The sequence below is a fragment of the Meleagris gallopavo genome, chromosome 16 (assembly GCF_000146605.3).
Source record: "Meleagris gallopavo isolate NT-WF06-2002-E0010 breed Aviagen turkey brand Nicholas breeding stock chromosome 16, Turkey_5.1, whole genome shotgun sequence".
Lineage (NCBI taxonomy): Eukaryota > Metazoa > Chordata > Aves > Galliformes > Phasianidae > Meleagris > Meleagris gallopavo.
The window spans coordinates 3,659,381-3,678,026 of NC_015026.2; positions in this window are offsets into that span (position 1 = coordinate 3,659,381).

An 18,646-nucleotide genomic window follows, 5' to 3' on the forward strand; every position below is an offset into this window, starting at 1 on the left:
CGGGCCTAGCGCGGGGTCGCGGGCTGCGCGCTGCCCGTGTGTCGCGCCCGCTCCGCACCGATCCTGCACCGTCATGCAGTCGCGCGGCTCCCGCCGGCGAGGCGCTGCGCGTGCCGCCCGCCGCTCCGCTCCGGGGCTCCGCTCCGCTTTGTGCCCGCAGCGTTCTCACCTCGCGCTGCGCCTCCGCCGTGAGCTCGGCTGCACGCGGCGGTGCGGGGCGGGCGCGGTGCTCGGAAGGCAGAGCGCCGGGCCGCGCCGTGAGACTTGGAGGTCGGGAGCACCGAGCTGCCGGCGCGCTCCTGTGTGTGCCTATGGGTACGGAAAGCTCGTCGTAAACGTGTCGGTGAGATGTGCGGTCTGTGTCCGCCTTGGGGTCCTCGTTTGTGGCACACGGCAGCTGACACAGGGGTGCGTTCCTGGCATGAAAGAGTTGGAATTGCAGAGGTGTTCCCGTGAAAGTCGCACACGATAACTGTGTGACTGCGTTTCAGGACAGAAAAGTCGTTGCCAAAAGATCCTTTCTTTGAGCATAGAGCTGTATCATAAGGTTTAAGGTGAGACTTACTTTCTGCTGAGCTTCTTTAGAAGAATCTCCAAATTGGCCTTTATATACTATGTGACAAATATATAGGGAGGTGATTTAAAAATACTTCGTATTTGTTTGGGTGCGCACATGCGAGTTAACATTTTGCAGCTTATAATTTCCAGCAGGCTTTGATAGCCTTTATCAATCTGCTTTTTCTCAACATCCTTTATAATATTGGCTATTTAATGTTTCTTTTTGTTTGTTTGTCTGGCACGCTGTGAGGTGCTGAATGCTTCCATTCAGTTCAGTGCTCTGCGCTGCTCTGGTCGCATCCCCTCTGTGATGGGGATGAGAAGCCCGGGGTGCCCCTTTGGCAGTGGTAGGAGCCTCCTGCTGGCCTCTGCCTCCTCTGGAGGAGTGAGAGAAGAGTCTGTGTGTATCAACACCAAAAGTACGACGTTACCTCAGGAATCAGTGTGAGATCTGCTGGGCGCACACAGCTCATTCAGGGTGATGCTATGGATTTGTCTGTTTGTGAGAGCTTGCTGACTGTTCTGTGCAAAACCCAAAGGATTTATTTAGCCTTTGGAGGTTTAAAATGCGTATTTTCTTGAAATGCCTTAGGTTTACCAAATTGTTGAGGTCGGATTAGCGATGACTTTTAATAAAAGTAGATATCATGGATGTGTGTATATATATATTCGTTTATCCTGTAAAACAATGTTTGTTCTCTTAAAACATGGGTGTTGATGCTTTCTTGGGAGAGATGTTTTGAAGCACTGAAGTAAACATTTAACAGCATGTAGTTAGTTTAATTCCAACATGTGTGCAGCAGTGTCAGATGCCATTCTTCCCTGAGCGATCACACTAGATTTAGGAGGCATGTGAAGAATGCACAGTGGAAAATTGCACATCTTGGGTCTGAATTCGTTGAGGGCTTGCGTGTTCTCCATACAGCCACACGAGACAAACCATGTTTAATGAGTGAAGTAGCTTTCTTGGAAGCAGTGATAAAAGCAGGCAGTTAAAATCCTCTGGACTGAATTGGATCTGATGTTCTGAGTGTCTGCAGCCGTGTACTGATATGAGTGGGATCGGTGCTGGACAGGAGCAGCCTGCCCTGTGGGAAGGAGACCATGGGGTCTGTGCATCCTGAGCTAAAGAAGTGCTGACAGCCGTGCTGCAGTGTGTCCCTGTGAGACACCTCTGTGCGATGCAGGCTCACCTGCTTGCGGCACTTCAGCCAGGGTAGGGTGATGTTATGAATCAGTGCTTGTGTGTTCAGCCTTCCCGTGGATATTGTTTGAAATCAGTCTTATCCTTAGTGATGGCTGCAGTGATACTTGGACAGAGAAACTTGACAAGAACTGTAACAAGAGTTGTGTCCCTTCAGCTGAAGGCAGCAGCTTCCCTAGTTGAGAATGGAGCTGAAAAATACAGCCTTTGCTGCTGGTGACTTTGTTCTCAGCCCAGCACTTGAACTGGCGCAATTAACAATCACCATAAAGTGATCAAAATTAAAAATGATTTTTTTTTGTTTGGTTCTTTACTCTTTAATTTGGTTCCCCTTGCAGTCCTCTGTAGTGTTGTGTTAATGGGGTGAAGGTGTGGCATTGGGGTGTGAGGGAAGGAGGAAAGCAGCAGTTACTGTTGGCACATGGCATCCTCGGGAATGGGGTTGGTGTGCATCGCTGCTGTGTGGAGCTCTGGTCCAGCAGGGCTGTGTTCCTCACCTCCAGTGCCTGCATTCTGGGGAAGTTAACGGCTTGAGAAGGTAATCAGTGAATGATTGCGTGGAGATTCTGAAGTTCGTTTGTTTGTTTATATACTGAGTAAGTTTAGTGGGGAAAAAAATTAGTAATAGCTTTTCTGTGTTGTAAGTAGGGTATGTAAGTTGCTTTATCATGCAAAGAATTACAGCTGTTTAGTTGCTAGTGAGTTGCTCTGTGGTGTGTAATTGAATCCAAATCCCCATACATTATATATGCTTCCTCTGTAACTTCTTTGCACAAATGTGTCTAGTTGAGCTTCAAAGAGCTCGGCTTAATACACATCTACAGTTACGTCTTTCATAAAGTTCTTTCAGTGCCTCCATGGAAAGTCTCATTTGCAGCTTAATAACTGGAGGTTTCCCCGTTTACATTTGGAGTTTGCCTCTTTGTAGTTTCAGCTCCTGCCTGCAGTTACAGACGTGTGTTTCGCATTAGGGAGGGTTCCTTTCATTGTGTGAGCACAGGAGTGCCACAGCCGGCGCGTGGTGCTGGCACTGGGGCTCCATATCAGCCCCAATGCTCTGGTGCTGCTGGCGTCCAGCTTTCCCAGTTGGGGCAGCTCAGAGCTGAGATTTGGTTTCCAGGTGAGGCGATACAGCTGCTCAGAAAGAACTTGATGTGTGTGGGAGAAAAGTTGAAAATGACACTTTCTTGCAGTGTCTGTGCAATAGCAGGTGTGTGCTGCTTGCTGTTCACTACTTATAGCGGTTACTGGATTGTGTCCCACTCTACCATGTTGGTCTCAAATATGTAATGTACTTTTTTGCCTGTATTCTGACTGTTTGCTTGCTTCTAATATTTTGTCCTCGCTGGCATTCGCATTGCTGTCAGTGTGATGCCATTTGTGCACGTGGGGTGGTACGCACTCTGTGTGCCTGGCTCCTGGAGCTGTGTGACTGTGCCCTTTCCTGGGCAGCTTCTGCCTTCCAGGTGAGCAAGTGGCTGTGCCTCTGAATGGAGGCCGTGCATCCATGGCAGGAACGTGGCTGTCTGCTCATCTGTCCTCCCTGCCCCTTCCCCTTCCCAGTCCTGACACTTTTTGTGATGGGTGCTGCTCACAGGAGAGGTGATGAAGGCAGTGGTGCTGCAGGCAGTGAGCAGGATTCAGCTAGTTCTGAGGTGACAGGTAGAACAGAGGCCTGCTCTGCTGCTGATGGTGTGCGGGGCACTGGTAGCAGTAGCCTGGGAGCTGTGTGCACTGCATCCCTCCCATGGTGCTGCTCTGTGCCTGCTGAGGTACTGGCACCTTGGAAAGGTGGAATTGACTCAGTGTTCTGTTGTGTGTTCTTCATGAACTAAGTGCCAAATGCCTGTTGGGTTGGTAAGTGTTCTGCGAATGAGAGGTGTACCAAGTCAAATAGTGGCAAATGTGTGTGCAGTTTGGAGGGAAGCAGGCAGTCTGCTATGCACTATTACAGACCAGCTGCATATCTGTATGGATCTGTCTTCCCTCCTTTCCACTTTTGCTGGCTGGACTCGGAGCAAAGGTGACATTGCTGCCCTTCCCACCAGTTTGCTCCGCTTGTAATGGAGCGAGCTGTGCTTAAGTGCAACCCTGAATTTAAGATGCAGCCAGAGGTGGGGTTTGATGGAGCCGAGCAGTTCCCAGCTGCAGAGTAACTTATCACAAAGTATCTGCAGGGTGCATCCAGCCCGCAGCAGCCGAACCAGTTCAGCCAGTACATCACGTGTGACATCACTCAATATTTGGGGTAAGGGTGAAAATGAGCTGGTTCAAAGCTCGTGAAGCACCCGCTTTTTTCAATGGCCATGCATTTACAAGTGGGCACTGTGTGCTTCTGTTGCTCTGTGAGGGGTCTCGGTTAGTTCTGATTCAGCTTTGTATGCTGGGGCTGATTGTGAAGGAGGAAAGCACTGGCTTGTTTGCAATAGAACATAGCAGTAGTCCACAGCAAATGTGTTTGGTTTTACTTCCAAACACAAACGTGTATCTGTAGATACAGAAAATGTAATATATGCTAGTTTGGTGTAACCAGCAGGTTAACATTTAATACAGAATACCTTGGTGGGTGGTCTGGGGGCAGGTGGTGTTACTTATCCAGTTATTGAATGTATAGGTAGTTCAAAAACACCTTCCTTAGTTGGCCATTTAAGATATTAATGCATTTTTCTCAGATTATTTAAGTGCAAAAGTGCGTGTATCTGCGGTAAGCATCGTGGATCTGCATATTGTTGCAGGTTTAAACTTAACACATTTTAATATTTCTGCTAAGTCCTTTTTTCCACCTTTGCTCGCTGGCTGTACAAAACAGGCTCTGTGGGGTTAGAGACACTGAGAGCAGAGTGGGTTTGGAATGACTTTGCGGCATGATGAAGAATGGTCAGCTTGAAAATAACATCCTTCTGGTTTGTGTCTGCCTGCTTTTTCTGGGAGGTTTTGTCAAGTAGAGGCGGTTCTGCTGGAAGCGGTGGATGGGTTTCAAAGCAGTTCAGCCGTGCTGAATACTTGCAGTTTGGAGCAGACAGTTCCAGTCTTTCACCATGTTTTAGTCTAGTGCCTGAGTGGTCTTCAGTGTATTTCTTTCAGAATTCAGAAAAGTACTTGAGGACGGGCTCATGTTGGACTTGATATGCACCAGGAATAACAGCATGTTAGCCAGTGCTAGGCAATGTGAGCAATGAGCTGAGATGTACTGTGAGAGAAAAGCTCCAAGCAGGGTTTCAGCAGTACTGCAGCAGTTTGCAGCCCAGAGGCATGGTGAGATTTGTTTATTTAACACCCACAGCTCTTTGATACGGAACGTCACAGAAGTGCTGGAAAACAGAACTTGGAGCTTTGTATTTGGGATGTTAGGGGGTTGAATGCAGTCCTATAGAACTGGATTTTAATGTACAAGGGTTTCTCCAAAAGTAATGCCTCCTATTTTATTATATTGGCTCACAGTATCAGGAATGGATGTTGATGGGATGGCAGTAGAGGTTGAACCTTCTCACCAATGTGCCGCTACGTTTTGTTGCCGTGTGACAGGTGGCAGCAGAGGGACAGTCTGACAGAACAGAGTCTGATGTGGAAAGGAGTATGAAGCAAAGGGGTGTCATTGAATTCCTTCGTGTGGGGAAAAAAATGGCACCCGTGGCATTCATTGATGGAGACCCAGCAGTGGATGTGAGCACAGTGAGGCTATGGTGGTGCATTTCAGCAGTGGTGATGGTGACATGAAAGACCATTGGTGATGGTCACGTTCTGGACAGCCACACAGATTTTATTGCTGGTGAAAATGCACAGCTAATGGTGGTGACTCTGTTGAAAAATAGTGTTATTTAGCTGAGAATGTGCTCTATCAAAGTGTTATTGTGCTCTTTGTATTGGTTATCATTTCCATGGAAATAAACAGGAGGCATTACTTTTGGAGCAACCTCTGCAGAAGTCTGAAAATTCTTAAAGCCATTTTTTCCAATTTCCCTTTTCTTTGTGTAAATACGAAGGGCTGTGTAGGAGTAACATTGATAACAATGTTTAAGTCTGATTCTCCAGTGCTTTCACAAGGTGTGGCTGAAAGGGGGTTCTGCGTAAATACAGCATCTCCAGCTGTGCAGTTGTATAACGACCTGGGGCAGACTTTGGTTCAGAGCTCTAGCTGTGGTGTTGCACTAATGTAACGATTGGATGGATTTCTTTGGAGCTCTGTTCTGAAGTGATGGTGTGTTTCCACAACGGAGCTTTTACTTGCGTTATTTTTCAGGGGTTTATTTTCTGACATTGCTGATGTTCAGCGCAACGTTGATGGAGTTTGGCTACAAACAGGTGGGTGCAGAGGTCTGCTAAAACTCAGTGACAGATCTAAATTCCAAATCTAGCATACTGAGTTAATGTTCTTTGTGCTATTAAATTGATTTGTTAAGAAGGCTGGGAGTGCTGTGAAGGCCCTGGTGTGCAGGCGGGGGGATCAAAAGGGCTGCACAGATACCAACCTGCCTCAGGACCCGGCGCTTCCTGCATGGCTGTTGTCCCCAGAGCCGTGACAGGGACCGTTCCCTGTCTGATTCCCAGTAGGGGATTCCCTGGCCCCATGACTGGGTGATACCTGTCTTAAACTGCACTCCCTTAGAACTTGACAGTATTTCAACAGTAACATAGTGCATTTTCTGTAGTCTCCAGTTGCTGGAAGAGAAGGAAGAGGTTCCTGCTTGGAAAGTGACCAGTTGTCTTTTTTTCCCCCTTGCCTTGAAACGCACTTTGCTTTGGGCGGCCAGGGCTCAGCTGTACTGAGATAAGGCAGTTTGGGCATCATCTTCTATTTATTTGTTTGTTTTGTTCAAAAAGGAGACTTTCAATTCTGTATCTGCTTAAGCACAGGCAGAATGAATGCAGCTTCATTGTTCATTGAGTCAGGCTGTGGGTAGCTGGATTTTCTTCCTCATTGGAGCTAAAGAACTAACTGCTTCTGGAGAACATTTCAGCTGGTTACATGCACCTGCTTAGTGCTACTGAGGGTCGAACCTGATTTCTGGAGGAGCGTAGGAACTGTTGTCAATTTGAACGCATAAGTAACTCTGGAGTGTCTGCAAATAGTGTGAATTAAACTCTGGGTCACAAATCACATGCAGACCTTCCAGCAGTGTCAGTGTAGCTGTGGTATTTCCCATTTCTGCTTTCCTTTCCCTCTGCTCATTCTTCCTGCGTGGCTTTCATCTCTGCTGGTTCAGGTGCTACCTGGGCTTCAGTAAAACAACCCCTGTGCCAATAAAACAGCCTGCTTAAAAACTGGCGCTGTGCTTTGTGTGGTAGCAGCCACACACAAAAGTTCTGTGTCCTTTTTTCCTTAACATGTACTTACTGCTGAGGAACTAAGAAGCAGTTAAATTGAACTGAAATGTTCCAGAAATGGAAGCTTAACTTTTTTTTTTTTAAGCTTTGTATTTTTTAACATTGTTACCAAAGCATTTGATAAGAACTGCTTGTTGCTTCTAATATGATCCTTCAGTTTATTTTATTCTTCTCAGCAAATCAGTCTTGGTTTCTGAATCTGTCTTGTTGATCAGGCTTATGCTTTGGCTTGCAACTTATCCTGGAGTGTATCTTCCAAAGTAGGAAAAGGTTGGTGTGGGAGGGATAGGATCTGCTGGGGAGGACAGAATCTGTCTGGAAAGGATTATTGGGGTTTTCCTCTTGAGGACAGAAAGCTCTGCAGTTCTTTCTCTGTAATTGGTCACAGCAGGTCTCTGCAGGGGAAGCCAACTTTTCATCTTGATATTAGCACTGATTAACTCAAGAATGTTGAGAAAGTTATGCAAAACAGGGTCTCATTTCACCTGCTGCTGTTCGTAAGTAGCTCCTGTTCAGCAGTTCTCTTAGCTGTGCCCCTTGTTTTGTTGGAAGGCAGCCTTTGAGAGGTGCTAACATTAATGCAGTGTCCTGAGCACTTTGCCTCAGCCCATTTACCTGCTGGTCGTCTTAGGGGATCACCTGTGCAGTGGCAGCATTTGGATTAATCCTGTTGCAAACTACTGATGGTAGCAAACCAACACTGAGATTCTTTGTGGCACTGTAAATAACAAAATTGATGTCAAATCCTGGTTCTGTTAAATCCTGAATGTTGGATTTTGAGCTGGGCGCTGCATGAAGACTATTTCTGTGCTACTGGAGCCAACTGTTCGTGCGTAGTTCACTCTGAAGCTGCTGCAGAGAACAGCTATCTGCTGGAGCAGGCTTTCACCCCGCACCTCCCCTTTGCCTCCTCATTGCACTCACAGCTGTTGGTGAGAGTAAATAAGGTGAAAGAAGAGATTCTGATTTCCTGAGTTTGAGGTTAATTTTAGCGTAGGTGCATTCACTGGTGTTGGTCGGTTTCACAGATGGCTGGGCAGGAGGCGGTGTAACTTTTAAACTTTTAAACTGTTCAGAGCTTCCTTAACTTTTTTTTTTTTTTTTTTAACTTTTTAAAGTACCTTACTTTGACAGTGGGCCCTTTCTCTCCCAGGAGGGTGATAGGTGGCAGGGCTGTAGCGGGGTTGCAAGCATGAGCATCAAACTGTTGCTTAGAGCTCTTGGTGCTGACACCTGGTTTTACCGTTACAGAAACAGAATATTGCTCAGATGCAAACCACTTTGGGGATGAAGTTGTTCCCATTGCAGATCTACTTCTGAGCGTCTTCACTTCTGTTATTACTTTAAATAAGGGTATTCCTTGTAGCTAAAAATACCCTCAATTTTTCAACTCTGAGGCATCTTCGTTGTTCTCACCTGTATATTAAGTGGGTTACTATTTTCAGGTTAAAGTAGATGTAAGATCTCCAACAATCGTAATGTAACCACTGAAGGGGGAAGGGAAGTTCCTGCCCAAGCCACTTTTCTTCTCATACTTTCAGCACAGTGGCTAAAATCGCCTCAAGGCTGCGTTCAGGTGCTCAGATGTGGAGCTGGTGCTTCCTGCAGCCTTCCCCATGTCCTGCACGGGTCTCAGAGATGCACTGGGTCTGGTGTGTTTGCAGCACGATGCTTAGAAGCTGTTGGAGGTAAACTTTTCAGATAGATTGGAGAAGATTGATTTTAGTCATATTAAATTTAACTTATGGTGCATCTTTTGCTATTAACGCCTAGTTCACATGTTAGACTTCAGCATTAAACTAATTTTATGTTGTTGACAGGACCTAGTTAGTGTATCCTGAGCAAAATACTGGCCGAGATTTACTAGGCTAGTGTTAATTTTTGATCTCTTGTTTTAGTACACCTTGAAATGCATGTTAACCACCTCAGATCCATGCTTAATTAAGTCAAAGGATGGGTATACAGTAAAAGCACTTGACATTTTGGCAGGGTACAGTTCTGTTAATAGAGATGTGAGTGTTTTCTGAAGTAGGAAATTTTTTGGTGTTGGGCTAGTTAACCTCTGAATGTGGCAAACCTTCTTGGTGGTAGTGCTTCACCTCTGGCTCCTACATCACACTCAGGAATTCGGTCTGGTCGCCTGGGGCTCCAGAAGGGATGCCCTGCTTGCTCCTTGGTCTCGTACAGTGTCTGCAGCTGAGCTGTCCGCTTCCCCAGGCGCAACCTGGAAGCTGGGGGAGCTGCTCAGGGCTGACACAAGCCTGCTGTATGCCCCTGTGTTTTCTACGGGAGTGTGCGTTGGGAAAACAGGCTCTGGAAATGGGTCACTACTTCCCAAGGAATGACTCTGGCCTACATGCTGGTTGCAGTCAGAGGAGTGCCTGCAGCCTGGAACCGCACGTGGCTGTTGTACGGGTTGGTTCTGACTGCAGCCTTGTCTTGGTGCTCTTCAGATGCGCACAGAGGTTGGAGGGGTGTCTGCTCCCATCCCTGCTGGCACTGCGATAGTGACAGCACAGCCGCCTGCCTGGTGAGGAGGGGCACCGCTGCTCTGACAGATAACTGCAGCTCCCACTGCTGTGTGCTGGCTTTCTATTCAAAATATGGCTGTATGTTTGATCGTATTGACTAAAGCATGAATTTTCTGGGCTTGCCTCACCCTGCCGTGGTCGTCTACCACTGACATTCGCTCACTGAGGTCTGTCAGCGCTGGTGGTGCCGCCTGGCTCTATGCAGGAGCTGTGCCTGTGCCTGCCCTGCTCACAGCAGCAGAAGTGCTTCTGAGATGGTAAAGCAGGTCAATACTTGGATGTACCTGAAGAATTCTGTTTTTTGGCCTAACCAGGCCATTTAACTGTCTGGCGAGATTGAAGAGATAATACAAACTGCTGTAGAAGTGCTGCTTGTGGTGTGAAATGCTGCCTTTTTCCTTTAGAGCTCTGACAGATCTTTCAGATGCATTTTTTTCAAGCTGCAATCAAGTAAGAGGATTGGAGTTAAGTTACTAAAGCTAAATGGGGGTGTATGTTGCTTTTGCAAAGTGTTGACAAAGCAGCTGTGTGGCTAGCAATGCACACAGCTGCCTGGCACAGCTCGTTGCATGCATGCCATGGTGTCCGATGGTTCTCCTTTCAGTTCTAAAGCTTGAAAGCACAACCTAGTCCTGAAAACACTTAATGACTTAGGAATAATGTGCTTTTTGTCTAATGATTTTCTCCCATCCTCAACCCCATTTTCACCTTAAGGTAAAACACCACAGGGGTCATGAAGCTGCATCAGCGGGCTCTGATGCTGGGCATCTGTATGACTGGCACTTGGGCTGCTGCGCATGGGTCTCTGAGATCCATCCAACCAAGTGCACCAGGTATGAATTGAATGCAGCGGCCATTTATTTCATCCTGGGTAAGCATTCATGTGAAATGAACCAACGCAGTAATAATATTATTAATAAAGACAGTCCTGTTGTCTCTGGTTTTACTCCTCATCTGCATAACTGAAGCTGCATCTTGTCTGAGTCAGTCTTTCAATTATTAGTGTATTTGTTAAAATCAGTATCAATAACATAAATTGGGTGAAAACTTTGCCTGACAGTGATGCTTGAAGTGACATTTCTCAAAATATTTCATATTAGCACGTTAAAAAAATGTAATAAAAAAAGAAAAGAACATATAAAGCTATCCCTAAAACAGTAGTTGCATCATGCAATTAATACAGTGCATGTAATGCTATCTTGTAACAGGAGTTTGTCACTTAATACAGGTTCATAACTTTGGATGTGAAGGGGACCCAGAATTTTGCTGGAGTGCTTTGGACACTGCTGTCATGAGTTCACCTGTATGCGCATGGATGGGCAGGAAGGTAGGCCGTTAGCAGGCAATAACTTCTCCTGTCCTGCTGCAGCTGGAGCTCCACGTTCAAAGTGGCTGTTCCCTGTGTGGCTGGAGCACTAGGGGAGCTGGGCACTGTCGTGTCTGAGAAGGAAGAACTCTGCTGGTTGCAAGTGTGCTTGGATTCCAAGAATGCTGAACTGCAAGAGTGCTTATTTCCCAGCACTTAATACATTTGTAGTGTTTCTTTGCCTGTGAAGCAGGTGAGAAGCTTGCTCGTAGTAATGTTTGCAGAAGAGAAGATGATTCAAATAAAAACATGAACAAAGATTTGACTGTCAACACTGCATCTTTAGGTAGGGGTAATGGCAGAAGCAATAATAAAATCTAAAAACAAAGTGTCTATAAGCTATGTTGAAAAGGTACCCATTGTGTTCTGGAGTCAGTATTCTGTCAGCACTCTGAAGCAGATATTTGGATGAGGCAGTACCTGCAATGGTTTATATAATGAAGGAACCTGCTTCTGTTTTGGAACGTGCAGTCCAGTAGCAGTGGGCTGAGTACTTCAGTGTGTAGCATGGTCTTTGTGATGGATGGCCAGCCTGTGCTGCACAGCGGTGTATGAGCTGAGTCCCAGGGCCTCACCTTGAGTGGGCAGTATGGGGAGATCCCAGGGCCTGATGGGCAGTTTCATATCTCCCGGAGATCCCAGCACCCCACATGTGGCTGTTTGGATGTTGGATCAGTCTCCTGTTCACCAGGACTTCTCAAGACAAAGTGTGGAGGACTTCTCCCTCATCCTTTGAGTGTTTCCTTGTTCTTGTGGGGTGTCTTTGATCTGCGGGACGCAGCGTCGGGAGCTGACATCCACAGGAGCATTAAAATACCCCAGCATGGCCATGTGAACTAGGGCAAATTAAACCACACGTGCATATTTATTTCTGTAACTTTCTTATGGTCAAAGGATGCAATAGGAAAAAAAGCAAGTGTATCTGCTAGATAAAAGTACAGACACTGTATTGTTTGTGATGGGGTTTGAGAACAAGCTGTAACAGGTGAAGAAAGACTCTCCTGTTACATGGGCACAGATAAATTTCCTTTTGTGTAGCTTAGCTGTTATAAGTATGCCAGTGTTGTGTTACCACCCTGATAAACACAACGTATTGCCATTGGCAAAAACCTGGTGCCTGCATATAGGTGAAATAACAGAATGCTGCATCAGAGGCTTGGGCTGGTGCTTCTGCAGGTCTGCTTGCTTTGTCCGAGTGCAGCTCCAGCAAAAACAAACAAACATTGTACTCTTTTCAGCCTCAAGTCTATCTTGGCTTAGTTTTTGTTGTCTTTTATATCTCATTCTGTATTACAAAAGCATGACCCATCTTTTCCTTTCAGAAATGCAGGAGTATTCTGGTGCGAATAAAAGTTGCGGCTAAACGATTGCTGTTTCTGCAATCTCTCTCTGATCATTCTTAAATCTTTATCTCACTCTGACTTTGGCTGATAATGCCTGGAGCTCATTTCAAGTTGGAGTCAGACCTGGATGTAATGACATCTGTACTGGAGCTCTGCTTCTATTCTGTTGTTTCACAGTGTATAAAGAAGTAATACAGAAACTGACTTAGGTGAGAAACCTTTGAAGGATTCGAAATTGCAGTTGGAAGTTGCAGATTCTGTTAAATGTACAATTATTTCTTAAGCAAGATCTGTTAATTTGAGTTTTGTCTGCTTCAGAAAGGAGAAATAAATCCTTGTAAGATTGTTAAGTGAATAACACTGCACAAAAAGGTCTGGAGCTTAGGAAGTGCCAGGAATTCTGTATTGGGCAGTCTGTGGGAGAGCTCTCCTTGCATTTATTTCTGTCCTCTCTCTGCTCTGCCTTGTGCTGTCCTGTGTGCACCCCTCCTCCGAGGACAACCTCAGCTTTCAAGTCATGGAAAGTAATCCAGGAGAAAGGGAGGAAATGAGCTGAGGAGCCAGCGGTGGGGAGGACTGGGGGAAAAAACTACTTTTGCATCTGGCAGGGGTATGCTTAAATTACTGACAGCGTTTGTGGGATTAAAGGTATAGCTGGAAATGTAAATGGCCTAGATACATCAAAAGCAGAGTGTGACTGGGGAGGGTTTGTTCCAGCTGTGTGTGTAGTCACCTAGTTGTAACTCTGATGATGGCCCAGGCCACAAATGATGCATTATTTGGGAGAAAAATTAAGGGTGGGGAGAAGGCTTCTGGGACTCGTGGCTTTCCTGAAACAAAGGAAGAATCATTCATCAGTGGAATAAGGAATTTGAGATGCTGCTTAATTCGGTGGTGATGTTTATACCAGCTCCTCGCCAGAGGCAAAGCAGGAAGATGGTAATTAATTTTGGAAGTCCTCAGAATTTGCTTCAGATGAGTGGTGCAAGCAATGGAGCAAAAATAGCAGTAGTTAGGAAGATTTGCCAGAGAGAATAGAGTATTGAGATTGGGAGTGTATTTGTGGAATTAGGGTGTTTTGCAGAGCATAAGAAAGATTTAATTCAGTGGCTGACACGCAGTAGTCAGCTGCTCTAAAACACATTTTCGAGTCTGGGTTGTTGCCTTTGTGCTCTGAGAATGAAGCCCAGAATGCTATTGAAATACAGGCTGAGGATTTGGCCTATCAAACAATAAATAAAATGGAATATGTAGTAAGAAAGCAAATACACAACAAATGCATAAGCAATGAAGTACAACTTCTTTTCAGAATGTGTTTTTGTCAGAAATATGCGGGTTCTGATCACTGCCACATGTGAGGCTACAAGCTTTTCAAGGAAGCAGGTAACGTTTGTGACCAACCTGTTTTCCTCCCCTGTCAGACAAAGCTAAGCTAAAGCTGATGATGTGAAGAGCTAAATGCTACTCTTGGTGTGGTGAGAGCGCCTTGCTTGGAGCGCTGTGACTGCTGGAGTGGAGGGAGCAGTGGGAGGAGGGGTTGGCTTGTAGGGAGGGACACCCATTGCTGCTCTGGGGATACCAAGTGCTCCTGGCCATGGGGAGGGCTGGAGGGAGAGAGAGTCTTATGGGGAAATAGTTAGGTGGGGCAGTGACACATCAGGGTGTTGAGAGAGTTGCAGTACACAGGAGCCGTGGCATATAAAATAAAACCCATCTGAAGCATCTCTCCATCCTTCATCCACGTGGTTGCACTGCAAAACGAGACTGAAATTGAATTACGTAGGTGGGAGGCCCCAGTTTGTGAATGTCTCTCTTAAATTCCTGTTTCTAAAACAGTTGTTTGCATGATTTGCATAAGCTGCGTATTTTTGAGGCTTGCAGCTGCAGATGATGCAGCACGATGCATTTGGCTTGGGAAGCTCTGTCTGTGATAAAGAATTGTTTTGAGAATGGTTGCTGCTTTACGAGTGTTGCAGTGGTTGGCAGTAGGTATTTTTTATTCTTCTTTCTTTCCGAGCAGCTTGATTTTTAGATTTAGCTGTTGTGCTAATGCAGATGTGGAACAATCCTCAGTAGTTTTTCTGCCTCATTGATTTGGGGGCACTTATACTAGGTTTGCAAAGAGAGGGCCTCAGAACATTGTGCCTGTTATGAATGTATATCATTTTCTTTAAAATAGAAGGTGTACTTCTTTTCTGACAGTGAGCTGCTGTGAGGCCTTGGGTCCCCTGGCCGCCTTCTTGGCACCAGGACACTGGGGTGGATGTGTTACAGTTGAGTAGTTAAACGGGAAAAACTTTCTGGTCACTTCTTAAGATTTCTTTTGTTTTCATTCAAAAGGAAAAGAACCAACTGACTTGAAATTGCCGACCAAAAAGCGATAAAATTGTCAGTGGAGTGTTTACTGGAGAATTATTAAATTCCTGTTCTGCATGCTTTTAAGAATTCCTTTGTAAGTAGTGGAAGCTGATGCCCAGGATATGTTCTGTATAAAACACCTTTTCAGCTGAAACTTGTTTGTTAGAAGAAAGACATTCTTCGTGTAGGCAGGAATAAAAAATTAACACAGCTCAGTCCTAATTTTGGCACCTGCTAACATTTGGGTGCTTCCCATATAGTAAGTTGCACTTTCCGAGCAGTTGAGAGAAGCTGATCTGCAGAATGCTCACAGCAACAGTCTGCTCTTTCTTGGAGCCCAAGGAATTAATTGCCCACGTTAGCACCGCAATGGAAAAAATGGGTTGCTGTCAGGAGGGAAAGGGAAAATCAAGTTTAAACCTTATGTACGAGTGAACGCTGGGGAAAGCCCAGCTGTTCCAGGATGTGATGGTGATCCTTGAGTCAGTCCTCTGCTAAGGCCTTTTGAATGTTTTTGGTGGTGTTTGTAGTATGGAGCATGGAAAGGCAGATGGATGGGCCTCTGAATTAATGCTGCCTGGAGTTTAGTGGCTGTTGGGCACATCCAGATCCCAACGCTTGTCTTCCTGCACAGTCATTGGATCATGGGTGTTGTTGTAGGATATGGAACAGTGCAACAAACGGGCTGGAAAATGTAGCTTATTAAATAATAGCCTGAAAAACTCCAGAGCCATGCCTTTCAGGAACTTGGAAACCAGTGCGAAAGAGAGTCTGGAATCTGCGCCTTGGAACAAAGCAGCAGTTCCTTGTCCAGCTCGTTGGAAAGCATCCCTTGTGAGAGAGGAATGGTTCTTGGTTTGCTCTCTGTTGGTGTTAGTTTAAGACAAGTGCGTAATTGCTATTGTTAAATACATTGAACGGGAATGGTGACATTAACCTGAAGTGTAGACTTTTCATAATAGGAATTACTTAATCGCTTGCCACATACACAAGAATATTGCCTCCCCACATCCCAGCAGCTCCTCGTGCAGTCATCTTCCATTCTTTTCTTTGTTTCTGGAAGTGAATGGGAATGTTACGTGCTTTGTACAAGTTCACCGTGCAGCCACGTCAGATTTTTGTGGTCCCACTGTGTACATCCATCCGTTTTTACTCACATTGCAATGAATAAAGAAGAAGGGAGAAAATAGGACCAGTGCTAGCAAATCTGTAATGTAGTGATAGAGAAAAGGCCATTAAAGCACTGCCAAAAGTCACAGGTAGAAATGCTGATGGTGTTGGATTTTAGGTGTGAGGTCTCCTATGTGCAAATGTCACATTTTTCTCTAATTCAGACAGATCTGTTTTTTTGGGTTTTTTTTAACAGACTCTTTAGTAGCAAGGTACTGTTAGGCCTACTTAAAGTGAGGCTAAAAGTGAAATTCCCTCCCAGTACAACCAGTGTTGTTGCAGTGCGAAATCTGTGTTACTATCAGCTGATGTTCTCTGCTGGAAATTGATTTTTGCATGTAAGCTCTACCATGGGCAGGTGAACTGTGTTTCCAGTTTCAGGAAATGATGTCGATATTAGAACAAAAGAAGATTTATGGTGCCCTGCTACCTGTCCTGCTGCCTGCAGTGTAGCACAGCTCAGCAGATTCCAGGGCTGAGTTGAGGTGTGAGCAGTGCAATTAGTGTTTGCTGCATGCATACGTTCTCAAACAGAGTTACAGTATCTTGCTAATAACATTTTGACTTTGTTACGAAAGTAACCATACAGAATCACTCTGCCTTCAGAGCTAGCTTAACAAAGGATAATGCAGCATTTTATTTTATTGTTTCAAACGCAAAACTTCTTTGTTGCTGAACTATATAGCAAGCATTCAGTTGTAGTGCTTACTTTGATGGATGTGCTCTACAGCTTTCTGAAACAGAAGTGTGCTGAGTCAAAATGAAAGAGGTTTGAGTTCTGAAGGCTTATGTAGGTTCCCAACTACTCCCAGTGAAGCTGAGTCAGGTGATAAAGCTGCATGCTTCCCTGTGCTTGAAGAAAGAGAGCTGCATCAGGAGTGCAGTCACTAGTGCCATAACGCACTTATACTCCTATCCAACTAAGCTTGTTCTATTACTGTTTGTCTCCTTTCAAAACACAAAGAACGTGGTCAGAGCACTACAGTTGTGTCACGTTCAGTGCTGGTTGCTCCTGGCTCCATTTAACAGCATGTCACTTTCTCTCTGTTTCAGAGGTTTGGTTTTCTCCCAGTATTTCTTCAGCCTTTCTTGTGATGCTTGCTGAAGAGCTCTGCGTTTGTTGTTGCAAGAGACAAGTTGATTACTCAGTAAAGCAGTAAAACATAAAAGGGGTGTGATGTTGGAAAGACACGTTGTTTAGGGTGTGTTTGGTAGGCTGGGACCAAGCGCCTTGTCTGCAGTGCAGATGTAATCGTGCTACCATCTCTGGAATGTGCAGAGACAAGACATAACGAGTTTGGATGGTTGCTTCTCCGGCCTTGCTCCTCTAGGTGCAGTGAAGAGGAGGGTAGCACAAGTCCAGTAGTTGTTATAATGGCTCATGACACTTCTGATGCTTCAGCTTTTCCCTTATCATGGAAGAAAATGATTTGTTTTGTCAACTGTTCTGTTTACTGCTTTGAGTATTACATGGGAACCAGTTGCAGTCGTCTTTCCTTTTTCTTCTGGGTCTGATAGTTTTCTGGAAGTGTAACCTCAGCCAAAAAGCCCATCAGACTGGGAAAAAAACTGGGATGGCTCACAGCAGCGTTTTCCTTGCCCTGCTGGCTGCTGAGGAGCTTGTGGCACTGCGGAATGGGTTAACATGGGTTGGGGAGTTGGGGGTTGGCATATTTGAGAAATCATAGCACTGTGTTGAAGAAAAATGCGTGCTGGTAGTGTTGACTGCCCCAAGTTTTTAAACACTTCAAGTGTATGAAAAAAATCTTAAAATGAGAAAGCAGTCTATAGAAACTGCTTCTGCAAGAGTATAAAGTTGTAGATATATGGGATAATTGTAGGTGTGTTGTCAATGTCCAAATTGATCTCTGGTTCATGCAGTCTTTCATTTAACACTGCATTATTCATAAAGCACCGAGTTAAGATGCTGAGAGCTGGCAGTAATTTAGCCACTGCTTGTTTTTGTAAACTTGGTGTGGAGGGTGACTTCTTGAATGGCAGCTTTTGGTTCACTGAATAATTGTGCTGATAATACCTTAATGATTTACATGTCTATAAGAAATTAGTCACATTTTTAAGGCTTAAGATGTTGTTTAGTAAATGCCATCAACGTGCTCATCTCTGTAAAGGCAGGCAGATAAACGAGGCGCTGTGGCAGGCTGCTTAATTTAGAGAATAGCTTCTGGGTCGGCTGGTTGTTCTCAGCTATCTTTCTGCTCACAAAGTTACATTGTACCTCCCTTTTATCTTTAAGTAAAGATAGCTTTCTTCGTAGGATGATGTTCCAGATGCTGTTTGCCTTGGCATGTACCTCTCATGGATGAAGTTTGGTGTTCAGGAGCTGCTTAGGGAAGTAACTTCTGGCTTATCCGGGAATGTAATAGGTACGATCACCTTCAGTTACAAGACTTTGGATTCACGAGGTGCACTGACACAACGTACAAGCACTCATGCCATCTCATCTTTTGTCAGAATGTTCCCTTTGACAGGCAGACATAATGACAGGAACGTAGGGCTGTAATGGTCAATCAGTGGAATACAGGCGGTGGCTGCAGCGTCGCTGGCTGCCCGCTCCGTGCTCCATGTGCTGTAGGCATGGCAGGGCTGGGCCTGCTTCCAGGCAGCTCCCCACCCCAGTGATGTTTCTCTCTTTGATTGCTGTCTTTGTAGCATCATCTCATGCTGCAGAGGATTTGCAATTCACAGTCATTAGTGCGATAATTTATTTTGGACGCTTCAGAGGGCAGGAGACTTCTGTATTACTCTTTAAGCCCTCCCTCCCTCTCTTTTT